Here is a 13,596-nt window from a genome sequence, read left to right on the forward strand (position 1 = left end):
GCCAGGTTATATAATAGGTGGATGTGATATCTCCACTATAATAATAATATGTTTATAGCCAGGCTATATAATAGGTGGATGTGATATCTCCACTATAATAATATGTTTATAGCCAGGTTATATAACAGGTGGATGTGATATCTCCACTATAATAATATGTTTATAGCCAGGTTATATAACAGGTGGATGTGATATCTCCACTATAATAATAATATGTTTATAGCCAGGCTATATAATAGGTGGATGTGATATCTCCACTATAATAATAATATGTTTATAGCCAGGCTATATACTAGGTGGATGTGATATCTCCACTATAATAATAATATGTTTATAGCCAGGCTATATAATAGGTGGATGTGATATCTCCACTATAATAATAATATGTTTATAGCCAGGCTATATAATAGGTGGGTGTGATATCTCCACTATAATAATAATATTTTTTATAGCCAGGCTATATAACAGGTGGATGTGATATCTCCACTATAATAATAATATTTTTATAGCCAGGCTATATAACAGGTGGATGTGATATCTCCACTATAATAATAATATGTTTATAGCCAGGCTATATAACAGGTGGATGTGATATCTCCACTATAATAATAATATGTTTATAGCCAGGCTATATAATAGGTGGATGTGATATCTCCACTATAATAATAATATGTTTATAGCCAGGCTATATAATAGGTGGATGTGATATCTCCACTATAATAATAATATGTTTATAGCCAGGCTATATCTCCACTATAATAATAATATGTTTATGTTTATAGCCAGGCTATATAACAGGTGGATGTGATATCTCCACTATAATAATAATATGTTTATAGCCAGGCTATATAATAGGTGGATGTGATATCTCCACTATAATAATAATATGTTTATAGCCAGGCTATATAATAGGTGGATGTGATATCTCCACTATAATAATAATATGTTTATAGCCAGGTTATATAATAGGTGGATGTGATATCTCCACTATAATAATAATATGTTTATAGCCAGGCTATATAATAGGTGGATGTGATATCTCCACTATAATAATAATATGTTTATAGCCAGGCTATATAATAGGTGGATGTGATATCTCCACTATAATAATAATATGTTTATAGCCAGGCTATATAATAGGTGGATGTGATATCTCCACTATAATAATAATATGTTTATAGCCAGGCTATATAATAGGTGGATGTGATATCTCCACTATAATAATAATATGTTTATAGCCAGGCTATATAATAGGTGGATGTGATATCTCCACTATAATAATAATATGTTTATAGCCAGGCTATATAATAGGTGGGTGTGATATCTCCACTATAATAATAATATGTTTATAGCCAGGCTATATCTCCACTATAATAATAATATGTTTATAGCCAGGCTATATAACAGGTGGATGTGATATCTCCACTATAATAATAATATGTTTATAGCCAGGCTATATAATAGGTGGATGTGATATCTCCACTATAATAATAATATGTTTATAGCCAGGCTATATAACAGGTGGATGTGATATCTCCACTATAATAATAATATGTTTATAGCCAGGTTATATAATAGGTGGATGTGATATCTCCACTATAATAATAATATGTTTATAGCCAGGCTATATCTCCACTATAATAATAATATGTTTATAGCCAGGCTATATAACAGGTGGATGTGATATCTCCACTATAATAATAATATGTTTATAGCCAGGCTATATCTCCACTATAATAATAATATGTTTATAGCCAGGCTATATAATAGGTGGATGTGATATCTCCACTATAATAATAATATGTTTATAGCCAGGCTATATAATAGGTGGATGTGATATCTCCACTATAATAATAATATGTTTATAGCCAGGCTATATAATAGGTGGATGTGATATCTCCACTATAATAATAATATGTTTATAGCCAGGCTATATAATAGGTGGATGTGATATCTCCACTATAATAATAATATGTTTATAGCCAGGCTATATAATAGGTGGATGTGATATCTCCACTATAATAATAATATGTTTATAGCCAGGCTATATAATAGGTGGATGTGATATCTCCACTATAATAATAATATGTTTATAGCCAGGCTATATAATAGGTGGATGTGATATCTCCACTATAATAATAATATGTTTATAGCCAGGCTATATAATAGGTGGATGTGATATCTCCACTATAATAATATGTTTATAGCCAGGCTATATAATAGGTGGATGTGATATCTCCACTATAATAATAATATGTTTATAGCCAGGCTATATAATAGGTGGATGTGATATCTCCACTATAATAATAATATGTTTATAGCCAGGCTATATAATAGGTGGATGTGATATCTCCACTATAATAATAATATGTTTATAGCCAGGCTATATAATAGGTGGATGTGATATCTCCACTATAATAATAATATGTTTATAGCCAGGCTATATCTCCACTATAATAATAATATGTTTATAGCCAGGCTATATAACAGGTGGATGTGATATCTCCACTATAATAATAATATGTTTATAGCCAGGCTATATAACAGGTGGATGTGATATCTCCACTATAATAATAATATGTTTATAGCCAGGCTATATAATAGGTGGATGTGATATCTCCACTATAATAATAATATGTTTATAGCCAGGCTATATAATAGGTGGATGTGATATCTTCACTATAATAATAATATGTTTATAGCCAGGCTATATAACAGGTGGATGTGATATCTCCACTATAATAATAATATGTTTATAGCCAGGCTATATAACAGGTGGATGTGATATCTCCACTATAATAATACTATGTTTATAGCCAGGCTATATCTCCACTATAATAATAATATGTTTATAGCCAGGCTATATAACAGGTGGATGTGATATCTCCACTATAATAATAATATGTTTATAGCCAGGCTATATAATAGGTGGATGTGATATCTCCACTATAATAATAATATGTTTATAGCCAGGCTATATAATAGGTGGATGTGATATCTCCACTATAATAATATGTTTATAGCCAGGCTATATAATAGGTGGATGTGATATCTCCACTATAATAATAATATGTTTATAGCCAGGTTATATAATAGGTGGATGTGATATCTCCACTATAATAATAATATGTTTATAGCCAGGCTATATAATAGGTGGATGTGATATCTCCACTATAATAATATGTTTATAGCCAGGCTATATAATAGGTGGATGTGATATCTCCACTATAATAATAATATGTTTATAGCCAGGCTATATAATAGGTGGATGTGATATCTCAGGTGGATGTGAAATACACTATAATAATAATATGTTTATAGCCAGGCTATATAATAGGTGGATGTGATATCTCCACTATAATAATAATATGTTTATAGCCAGGCTATATAATATGATATCTCCACTATAATAATAATATGTTTATAGCCAGGCTATATAATAGGTATGATATCTCCACTATAATAATAATATGTTTATAGCCAGGCTATATAACAGGTGATATCTCCACTATAATAATAATATGATGTGATATCTCCACTATAATAATAATATGTTTATAGCCAGGCTATATAATAGGTGGATGTGATATCTCCACTATAATAATAATATGTTTATAGCCAGGCTATATAACAGGTGGATGTGATATCTCCACTATAATAATAATATGTTTATAGCCAGGCTATATAACAGGTGGATGTGATATCTCCACTATAATAATAATATGTTTATAGCCAGGCTATATAACAGGTGGATGTGATATCTCCACTATAATAATAATATGTTTATAGCCAGGCTATATAATAGGTGGGTGTGATATCTCCACTATAATAATAATATGTTTATAGCCAGGCTATATAATAGGTGGATGTGATATCTCCACTATAATAATAATATGTTTATAGCCAGGCTATATAATAGGTGGATGTGATATCTCCACTATAATAATAATATGTTTATAGCCAGGCTATATAATAGGTGGATGTGATATCTCCACTATAATAATAATATGTTTATAGCCAGGCTATATAATAGGTGGGTGTGATATCTCCACTATAATAATAATATGTTTATAGCCAGGCTATATAATAGGTGGATGTGATATCTCCACTATAATAATAATATGTTTATAGCCAGGCTATATATAGGTCCACTATAATAATAATAATATGTTTATAGCCAGGCTATATAATAGGTGGATGTGATATCTCCACTATAATAATAATATGTTTATAGCCAGGCTATATAATAGGTGGATGTGATATCTCCACTATAATAATAATATGTTTATAGCCAGGCTATATATGGATGTGATATCTATAATAATAATAATATGTTTATAGCCAGGCTATATAATAGGTGGATGTGATATCTCCACTATAATAATAATATGTTTATAGCCAGGCTATAATAATATGTTTATGTGATATCTCCACTATAATAATAATGTTTATGTTTATAGCCTATAATAATAATATGTTTATAGGCTATATAATAGGTGGGTGTGATATCTCCACTATAATAATAATATGTTTATAGCCAGGCTATATCTCCACTATAATAATATGTTTATATGGATGTGATATCTCCACTATAATAATAATATGTTTATAGCCAGGTGGATGTGATATCTCCACTATAATAATAATATGTTTATAGCCAGGCTATATAATAGGTGGATGTGATATCTCCACTATAATAATAATATGTTTATAGCCAGGCTATATAATAGGTGGATGTGATATCTCCACTATAATAATAATATGTTTATAGCCAGGCTATATAAAGGTGGATGTGATATCTCCACTATAATAATAATATGTTTATAGCCAGGCTATATAATAGGTGGATGTGATATCTCCACTATAATAATAATATGTTTATAGCCAGGCTATATAATAGGTGGATGTGATATCTCCACTATAATAATAATATGTTTATAGCCAGGCTATATAATAGGTGGATGTGATATCTCCACTATAATAATAATATGTTTATAGCCAGGCTATATAATAGGTGGATGTGATATCTCCACTATAATAATAATATGTTTATAGCCAGGCTATATAATAGGTGGATGTGATATCTCCACTATAATAATAATATGTTTATAGCCAGGCTATATAATAGGTGGATGTGATATCTCCACTATAATAATAATATGTTTATAGCCAGGCTATATAATAGGTGGATGTGATATCTCCACTATAATAATAATATGTTTATAGCCAGGCTATATAATAGGTGGATGTGATATCTCCACTATAATAATATGTTTATAGCCAGGCTATATCCACTATAATAATAATATGTTTATAGCCAGGCTATATCTCCACTATAATAATAATATGTTTATAGCCAGGCTATATAACAGGTGGATGTGATATCTCCACTATAATAATAATATGTTTATAGCCAGGCTATATAATAGGTGGGTGTGATATCTCCACTATAATAATAATATGTTTATAGCCAGGCTATATAACAGGTGGATGTGATATCTCCACTATAATAATAATATGTTTATAGCCAGGCTATATAACAGGTGGATGTGATATCTCCACTATAATAATAATATGTTTATAGCCAGGCTATATAACAGGTGGATGTGATATCTCCACTATAATAATAATATGTTTATAGCCAGGCTATATCTCCACTATAATAATAATATGTTTATAGCCAGGCTATATAATAGGTGGATGTGATATCTCCACTATAATAATAATATGTTTATAGCCAGGCTATATAATAGGTGGATGTGATATCTCCACTATAATAATATGTTTATAGCCAGGCTATATAACAGGTGGATGTGATATCTCCACTATAATAATATGTTTATAGCCAGGCTATATAATAGGTGGATGTGATATCTCCACTATAATAATATGTTTATAGCCAGGCTATATAATAGGTGGATGTGATATCTCCACTATAATAATAATATGTTTATAGCCAGGCTATATCTCCACTATAATAATATGTTTATAGCCAGGTTATATAATAGGTGGATGTGATATCTCCACTATAATAATAATATGTTTATAGCCAGGCTATATAATAGGTGGATGTGATATCTCCACTATAATAATAATATGTTTATAGCCAGGCTATATAACAGGTGGATGTGATATCTCCACTATAATAATGCTATGTTTATAGCCAGGCTATATAACAGGTGGATGTGATATCTCCACTATAATAATAATATGTTTATAGCCAGGCTATATAACAGGTGGATGTGATATCTCCACTATAATAATATGTTTATAGCCAGGCTATATCTCCACTATAATAATAATATGTTTATAGCCAGGTTATATAACAGGTGGATGTGATATCTCCACTATAATAATAATATGTTTATAGCCAGGCTATATAATAGGTGGATGTGATATCTCCACTATAATAATAATATGTTTATAGCCAGGCTATATAACAGGTGGATGTGATATCTCCACTATAATAATAATATGTTTATAGCCAGGCTATATCTCCACTATAATAATAATATGTTTATAGCCAGGCTATATAATAGGTGGATGTGATATCTCCACTATAATAATATGTTTATAGCCAGGCTATATCTCCACTATAATAATAATATGTTTATAGCCAGGCTATATCTCCACTATAATAATAATATGTTTATAGCCAGGCTATATCTCCACTATAATAATAATATGTTTATAGCCAGGCTATATAATAGGTGGATGTGATATCTCCACTATAATAATAATATGTTTATAGCCAGGCTATATAATAGGTGGGTGTGATATCTCCACTATAATAATAATATGTTTATAGCCAGGCTATATCTCCACTATAATAATAATATGTTTATAGCCAGGCTATATCTCCACTATAATAATAATATGTTTATAGCCAGGCTATATAATAGGTGGATGTGATATCTCCACTATAATAATAATATGTTTATAGCCAGGCTATATAACAGGTGGATGTGATATCTCCACTATAATAATAATATGTTTATAGCCAGGCTATATAATAGGTGGGTGTGATATCTCCACTATAATAATAATATGTTTATAGCCAGGCTATATAATAGGTGGGTGTGATATCTCCACTATAATAATATGTTTATAGCCAGGCTATATAACAGGTGGATGTGATATCTCCACTATAATAATAATATGTTTATAGCCAGGCTATATAATAGGTGGTGTGATATCTCCACTATAATAATAATATGTTTATAGCCAGGCTATATCTCCACTATAATAATAATATGTTTATAGCCAGGCTATATCTCCACTATAATAATAATATGTTTATAGCCAGGCTATATAATAGGTGGATGATATCTCCACTATAATAATAATATGTTTATAGCCAGGCTATATAAACAGGTGGATGTGATATCTCCACTATAATAATAATATGTTTATAGCCAGGCTATATAATAGGTGGGTGTGATATCTCCACTATAATAATAATATGTTTATAGCCAGGCTATATAATAGGTGGATGTGATATCTCCACTATAATAATAATATGTTTATAGCCAGGTTATATAATAGGTGGGTGTGATATCTCCACTATAATAATAATATGTTTATAGCCAGGCTATATCTCCACTATAATAATAATATGTTTATAGCCAGGCTATATAATAGGTGGATGTGATATCTCCACTATAATAATAATATGTTTATAGCCAGGCTATATCTCCACTATAATAATAATATGTTTATAGCCAGGCTATATAACAGGTGGATGTGATATCTCCACTATAATAATAATATGTTTATAGCCAGGCTATATAATAGGTGGGTGTGATATCTCCACTATAATAATAATATGTTTATAGCCAGGCTATATAATAGGTGGATGTGATATCTTCACTATAATATAATATGTTTATAGCCAGGCTATATAATAGGTGGATGTGATATCTTCACTAATAATAATATGTTTATAGCCAGGCTATATAACAGGTGGATGTGATATCTCCACTATAATAATAATATGTTTATAGCCAGGCTATATCTCCACTATAATAATATGTTTATAGCCAGGTTATATAATAGGTGGATGTGATATCTCCACTATAATAATAATATGTTTATAGCCAGGCTATATAATAGGTGGATGTGATATCTCCACTATAATAATAATATGTTTATAGCCAGGCTATATAACAGGTGGATGTGATATCTCCACTATAATAATATGTTTATAGCCAGGTTATATAACAGGTGGATGTGATATCTCCACTATAATAATATGTTTATAGCCAGGCTATATAATAGGTGGATGTGATATCTCCACTATAATAATATGTTTATAGCCAGGCTATATAATAGGTGGATGTGATATCTCCACTATAATAATATGTTTATAGCCAGGCTATATAACAGGTGGATGTGATATCTCCACTATAATAATATGTTTATAGCCAGGCTATATAACAGGTGGATGTGATATCTCCACTATAATAATATGTTTATAGCCAGGCTATATAACAGGTGGATGTGATATCTCCACTATAATAATATGTTTATAGCCAGGCTATATAATAGGTGGATGTGATATCTCCACTATAATACTATGTTTATAGCCAGGCTATATAATAGGTGGATGTGATATCTCCACTATAATAATATAATAATATGTTTATAGCCAGGCTATATAATAGGTGGATGTGATATCTCCACTATAATAATATATTTATAGCCAGGCTATATAATAGGTGGATGTGATATCTCCACTATAATAATAATATGTTTATAGCCAGGCTATATAATAGGTGGGTGTGATATCTCCACTATAATAATAATATGTTTATAGCCAGGCTATATCTCCACTATAATAATAATATGTTTATAGCCAGGCTATATAACAGGTGGATGTGATATCTCCACTATAATAATAATATGTTTATAGCCAGGTTATATAATAGGTGGGTGTGATATCTCCACTATAATAATAATATGTTTATAGCCAGGCTATATCTCCACTATAATAATAATATGTTTATAGCCAGGCTATATAACAGGTGGATGTGATATCTCCACTATAATAATATGTTTATAGCCAGGCTATATAATAGGTGGATGTGATATCTCCACTATAATAATATGTTTATAGCCAGGCTATATAACAGGTGGATGTGATATCTCCACTATAATAATAATATGTTTATAGCCAGGTTATATAATAGGTGGGTGTGATATCTCCACTATAATAATAATATGTTTATAGCCAGGCTATATAATAGGTGGGTGTGATATCTCCACTATAATAATAATATGTTTATAGCCAGGTTATATAATAGGTGGGTGTGATATCTCCACTATAATAATAATATGTTTATAGCCAGGCTATATAATAGGTGGGTGTGATATCTCCACTATAATAATAATATGTTTATAGCCAGGCTATATCTCCACTATAATAATAATATGTTTATAGCCAGGCTATATAACAGGTGGATGTGATATCTCCACTATAATAATAATATGTTTATAGCCAGGCTATATAATAGGTGGGTGTGATATCTCCACTATAATAATAATATGTTTATAGCCAGGCTATATAATAGGTGGATGTGATATCTCCACTATAATAATATAATAATATGTTTATAGCCAGGCTATATAATAGGTGGGTGTGATATCTCCACTATAATAATAATATGTTTATAGCCAGGCTATATCTCCACTATAATAATAATATGTTTATAGCCAGGCTATATAACAGGTGGATGTGATATCTCCACTATAATAATAATATGTTTATAGCCAGGTTATATAATAGGTGGGTGTGATATCTCCACTATAATAATAATATGTTTATAGCCAGGCTATATCTCCACTATAATAATAATATGTTTATAGCCAGGCTATATAACAGGTGGATGTGATATCTCCACTATAATAATATGTTTATAGCCAGGTTATATAATAGGTGGATGTGATATCTCCACTATAATAATAATATGTTTATAGCCAGGCTATATAATAGGTGGATGTGATATCTCCACTATAATAATAATATGTTTATAGCCAGGTTATATAATAGGTGGGTGTGATATCTCCACTATAATAATAATATGTTTATAGCCAGGCTATATAATAGGTGGGTGTGATATCTCCACTATAATAATAATATGTTTATAGCCAGGTTATATAATAGGTGGGTGTGATATCTCCACTATAATAATAATATGTTTATAGCCAGGCTATATAATAGGTGGGTGTGATATCTCCACTATAATAATAATATGTTTATAGCCAGGCTATATCTCCACTATAATAATAATATGTTTATAGCCAGGCTATATAATAGGTGGATGTGATATCTCCACTATAATAATAATATGTTTATAGCCAGGCTATATAATAGGTGGGTGTGATATCTCCACTATAATAATAATATGTTTATAGCCAGGCTATATAATAGGTGGATGTGATATCTCCACTATAATAATAATAATATGTTTATAGCCAGGCTATATAATAGGTGGGTGTGATATCTCCACTATAATAATAATATGTTTATAGCCAGGCTATATAATAGGTGGATGTGATATCTCCACTATAATAATAATATGTTTATAGCCAGGTTATATAATAGGTGGGTGTGATATCTCCACTATAATAATAATATGTTTATAGCCAGGCTATATCTCCACTATAATAATAATATGTTTATAGCCAGGCTATATAACAGGTGGATGTGATATCTCCACTATAATAATATGTTTATAGCCAGGCTATATAATAGGTGGATGTGATATCTCCACTATAATAATATGTTTATAGCCAGGCTATATAATAGGTGGATGTGATATCTCCACTATAATAATAATATGTTTATAGCCAGGTTATATAATAGGTGGGTGTGATATCTCCACTATAATAATAATATGTTTATAGCCAGGCTATATAATAGGTGGGTGTGATATCTCCACTATAATAATAATATGTTTATAGCCAGGTTATATAATAGGTGGGTGTGATATCTCCACTATAATAATAATATGTTTATAGCCAGGCTATATAATAGGTGGGTGTGATATCTCCACTATAATAATAATATGTTTATAGCCAGGCTATATAATAGGTGGGTGTGATATCTCCACTATAATAATAATATGTTTATAGCCAGGCTATATCTCCACTATAATAATAATATGTTTATAGCCAGGCTATATAACAGGTGGATGTGATATCTCCACTATAATAATAATATGTTTATAGCCAGGCTATATAATAGGTGGATGTGATATCTCCACTATAATAATAATATGTTTATAGCCAGGCTATATAATAGGTGGGTGTGATATCTCCACTATAATAATAATATGTTTATAGCCAGGCTATATCTCCACTATAATAATAATATGTTTATAGCCAGGCTATATAACAGGTGGATGTGATATCTCCACTATAATAATAATATGTTTATAGCCAGGCTATATAATAGGTGGGTGTGATATCTCCACTATAATAATAATATGTTTATAGCCAGGCTATATAACAGGTGGATGTGATATCTCCACTATAATAATAATATGTTTATAGCCAGGTTATATAATAGGTGGGTGTGATATCTCCACTATAATAATAATATGTTTATAGCCAGGCTATATAATAGGTGGGTGTGATATCTCCACTATAATAATAATATGTTTATAGCCAGGCTATATCTCCACTATAATAATAATATGTTTATAGCCAGGCTATATAACAGGCGGATGTGATATCTCCACTATAATAATATAATAATATGTTTATAGCCAGGCTATATAATAGGTGGATGTGATATCTCCACTATAATAATATAATAATATGTTTATAGCCAGGCTATATAACAGGTGGATGTGATATCTCCACTATAATAATATAATAATATGTTTATAGCCAGGCTATATAACAGGTGGATGTGATATCTCCACTATAATAATAATATGTTTATAGCCAGGCTATATAACAGGTGGATGTGATATCTCCACTATAATAATAATATGTTTATAACCAGGCTATATAATAGGTGGGTGTGATATCTCCACTATAATAATAATATGTTTATAGCCAGGCTATATAACAGGTGGATGTGATATCTCCACTATAATAATAATATGTTTATAGCCAGGCTATATAACAGGTGGATGTGATATCTCCACTATAATAATAATATGTTCATAGCCAGGTTATATAATAGGTGGATGTGATATCTCCACTATAATAATAATATGTTTATAGCCAGGCTATATAACAGGTAGATGTGATATCTCCACTATAATAATAATATGTTTATAGCCAGGCTATATAACAGGTGGATGTGATATCTCCACTATAATAATAATATGTTTATAGCCAGGCTATATAACAGGTGGATGTGATATCTCCACTATAATAATAATATGTTTATAGCCAGGCTATATAACAGGTAGATGTGATATCTCCACTATAATAATAATATGTTTATAGCCAGGCTATATAACAGGTAGATGTGATATCTCCACTATAATAATAATATGTTTATAGCCAGGCTATATAACAGGTGGGTGTGATATCTCCACTATAATAATACTATGTTTATAGCCAGGCTATATAACAGGTGGATGTGATATCTCCACTATAATAATAATATGTTTATAGCCAGGCTATATCTCCACTATAATAATAATATGTTTATAGCCAGGCTATATAATAGGTGGATGTGATATCTCCACTATAATAATAATATGTTTATAGCCAGGCTATATAACAGGTGGATGTGATATCTCCACTATAATAATAATATGTTTATAGCCAGGCTATATAACAGGTGGATGTGATATCTCCACTATAATAATACTATGTTTATAGCCAGGTTATATAATAAGTGGGTGTGATATCTCCACTATAATAATAATATGTTTATAGCCAGGCTATATAATAGGTGGATGTGATATCTCCACTATAATAATAATATGTTCATAGCCAGGCTATATAACAGGTGGATGTGATATCTCCACTATAATAATATAATAATATGTTTATAGCCAGGTTATATAATAGGTGGGTGTGATATCTCCACTATAATAATAATATGTTTATAGCCAGGCTATATCTCCACTATAATAATAATATGTTTATAGCCAGGTTATATAATAGGTGGGTGTGATATCTCCACTATAATAATAATATGTTTATAGCCAGGCTATATAATAGGTGGATGTGATATCTCCACTATAATAATAATATGTTTATAGCCAGGCTATATAATAGGTGGGTGTGATATCTCCACTATAATAATAATATGTTTATAGCCAGGCTATATCTCCACTATAATAATAATATGTTTATAGCCAGGCTATATAACAGGTGGATGTGATATCTCCACTATAATAATAATATGTTTATAGCCAGGCTATATAATAGGTGGATGTGATATCTCCACTATAATAATAATATGTTTATAGCCAGGTTATATAATAGGTGGGTGTGATATCTCCACTATAATAATAATATGTTTATAGCCAGGCTATATCTCCACTATAATAATAATATGTTTATAGCCAGGCTATATAATAGGTGGATGTGATATCTCCACTATAATAATATAATAATATGTTTATA

General features: G+C 30.2%; 1 protein-coding gene across 1 annotated transcript in view; it reads right to left on the bottom strand.

The window, feature by feature from the left end:
- Window positions 1-13,596, bottom strand: part of LOC118363198 (serine/threonine-protein kinase PAK 2-like) — a 57,636-nt gene that overhangs the window by 42,922 nt on the left and 1,118 nt on the right. The gene's annotated exons all lie outside the window — the stretch shown is intronic.

This window comes from Oncorhynchus keta, chromosome 30 (assembly GCF_023373465.1).
Source record: "Oncorhynchus keta strain PuntledgeMale-10-30-2019 chromosome 30, Oket_V2, whole genome shotgun sequence".
NCBI lineage: Eukaryota > Metazoa > Chordata > Actinopteri > Salmoniformes > Salmonidae > Oncorhynchus > Oncorhynchus keta.